Source organism: Acanthisitta chloris, unplaced genomic scaffold, assembly GCF_000695815.1.
Source record: "Acanthisitta chloris isolate BGI_N310 unplaced genomic scaffold, ASM69581v1 scaffold20882, whole genome shotgun sequence".
NCBI lineage: Eukaryota > Metazoa > Chordata > Aves > Passeriformes > Acanthisittidae > Acanthisitta > Acanthisitta chloris.
In genome coordinates, this window is record NW_008661303.1 from 14,830 (window position 1) to 17,690 (window position 2,861).

Genomic DNA, 2,861 nt, shown 5'->3' on the forward strand with positions numbered 1-2,861 from the left:
TCTGGATGGTGTGAGGCAAACCTCAGTCCCACTGGTACCAGCTCCCAAGGACACACGTGGGGAAGGGCAGGCAACGGGGAGAGCATTGGGCAGAGAAGCCAGTGCCCCAGTGACCCCAGTGAGGGTGGGCAGGGGAGCCAGTGCCCCAGTGATGTGCACACCCCACGGCACTAAGCCCCCAGGCCCTGCAGTGCTGGGCAGACACATGGCACCACCACCCCAGTCCAGGCAGGAAAGTGGCTCCAGGAGGTGGCACTGCTGCCCCAGAGCACACACCACCACGGGCTGTGCCACCACCACACTCCAGGCACCTCCCAACAGCGCTGGACCAGCTCCTGGGACTTCCCACCCTGCTCCTAGGGCTGGAGGTAACTCCAGCTGGTGAACCCAGGACTCCCCCGAAGTTTCCAAGCCTCCAGGGGGTCTTCCTTGTTTCCTCAGCGCCAGCACTGGCTGAGGAGGAGCTGTGGAAAATTCCCAATGCTGCTGGGACCTCCCTGGTGGGGCAACTCAGCTCCTGCCAGGGACATGCTGAGGACAAGGGACTTGAGCACAGCCCAGGAGAACATGCAAGGACCTTCCAGGTCACCTCGTCCCACCCCTGCCATGGGCAGGGACACCTACCCCTAGTCCAGGTTGCTCCAAGCCCCGTGCAGCCTGGCCTTGAACACTCCCAGAGATGGAGCAGTCACAGCTGCTCCAGGCAACCTGTGCCAGCGCCTCAGCACCTCACAGGGAAGCATTCCTGTAAATTCTGAGACCATCGAGTTCAACCCTTCCCAGCAGTGCCAAGGCCACCACTGACCATGTCCCCAAGTGCCACATCCACATGGCTGTTAAATCCCTCCGGATTTGTGACCTCAGCCCTGCCCCGGGCAGCTGTGCCAGGGCTGGACAGACCTTTCCAGGATTATGCCAATATCCAACCTGAACCTCCCCTAGCACAACCTGAGGTGTTCCCCTTCTGCTGTCCCTGTTCCCTGGGAGCAGAGCCTGACCCCACCTGGCTGCACCTCCTGCCTCACCAGCTCTTCTTCCTTCCCCAGTTACACCACAGACCTTTCCCAAGTCTGCAAGGATTGGTTTTGCAAGGATCCAGCACAGAATAGCCCAAAACATCCTCCTGGGCATTTTTCTCCCTCCTGATCCAGCCCAGGGTGGAGGGTGGTGTTGGCTCTCCTCCCTCTGGAGTGTTGCTGAAACAGCTGCTGTGTCTGCCATCCCTGGATCCACCATGCCAGAGCGAAGGGAAAGCTTGGATGGGGCTTGGAGCCACCTGGGCTAGTGGGAGGTGTCCCAGCCCAGGGCAGGGGGTGGCACTGGATAGGCTTGAAGGGTCCACCCAAACCACAGTTCTCCTACAGACGACTCTGTCCTGGCATCAGGGAGCAAAGCTCGGACATACCTGTGCTCACCTGACCATGGAATCATGGAATGACCTTAAAGTCTATCCAGTCCTGCCCAGGCAGGGACACCTCCCACCAGCCCAGGCTGCTCCAAGCCCCATCCAGCCTGGCCTGGAACACTCCCAGGGATGGAGCAGTCACAGCTGCTCTGGGCACCCTATGCCAGTGCCTCAGCACCTCACAGGGAACAATTCCTTTCCAATATCCTCCCACCTGTCCCTGCCCTCTGGCAGTGGGAAGCAATTCCCTGTGTCCTGTCCCTCCAGGCCTTGTCCCAAGTCAGAACACCAGGTAGTCCCCACAGAGACCCCCTGATTCTCCCACTGCTCCCAGGAATTCCCACCCCAGACAGCTCTCCATGGGCCTGGAAGCTCCAGAGGAGAGTGCTGTGGCAGGGAAGGAGAAGGCTGCAGCAAAGACACATCCACATCCTGTGTCTGTCCCCAGAGAAATCTGATCCATTAAAATGAGCTATTTCTGGCTGGAATTGCAGTCAGACACTGCTCAGGGCCAGAAGCTACAAACTCCACCTCCTGTGCCCCCCAGAAATCTGCTTTTTCCCTATAAAAAGCTGTCAAAAAGAAACATCCCAGACCACAACATCCCAGTCCACCCAAACCCCAGCCTGGGTGCCCTTGGATTTCGGTAAGCTGCTCCAGGCTCAGCCCTACATGCTGTGCTGTCCCCCAGGACACGTCGGAGAGCTTGCGGGAAGGTCTGGAGCCACCCCTGGCTCCCAACAGGACAGGGCTCCAGTTGTTTAAATTCCAGGGATTTTTTGGCTGGACAGTTTGACCCTTGGGGAAAAAAAGCAGCTTTGCTCCTGCTTGGGACAGTTCCCAAGTCCTGCAGACACCAGGAAACTAGGAGCAGGGAAATGATCTGTGGGTTTCACTTGGGCAAAGTAGCACAGAAAGGCCCAGAACTGGGCTGGAATTTTGGGGAATGTGTGATGGGAAGAGGAACTGGAGACCACTGATCCCAGTGAGGATGGGATGTCCCTTTCCCAGGCTCGTCAGAGCACCAGGGCAGGATTTGGGAAGAGCTTCCACTCCCATTTAGCATCCAAGGGGAACATTCCCACTCCCCTGGATTGGTTCAGGCTGGTTTGGAGGATTCCACTCAGCACCACATCACCTTCTGGGAACGACCCAGCACCAATCCCACCCCAAGGGACTTGTGCCAGTGACACGTCCAGAGGGCTGGGAGGGGATCCAGGCCCTGCAGTCTCCTCGGGGTTCCTCTCCCAGGGATAGGGAAGGGCAGTGGGAAAGGCCTGACCATGGCACCTGCTGCTCCTGACAGGGCTATTGCCACCAGGGCTGCATCTGCAGCTCCTCCAGGCCACGTTCCAGCACCCCCAGCAGCTGATCCTGGAGAAGGATGAGTGGCAGAGAGGCCAGGAGAGGAGCAGCACACTGGATCCCACTGTTCCCAGTGCATTCCACAGCTGAA

General features: G+C 58.7%; 1 protein-coding gene across 1 annotated transcript in view; it reads right to left on the bottom strand.

The window, feature by feature from the left end:
- SBF1 (SET binding factor 1) overlaps positions 1-2,861 on the bottom strand; it is a gene marked incomplete at both ends in the record, with an annotated part of 17,415 nt that overhangs the window by 14,372 nt on the left and 182 nt on the right. The gene's annotated exons all lie outside the window — the stretch shown is intronic.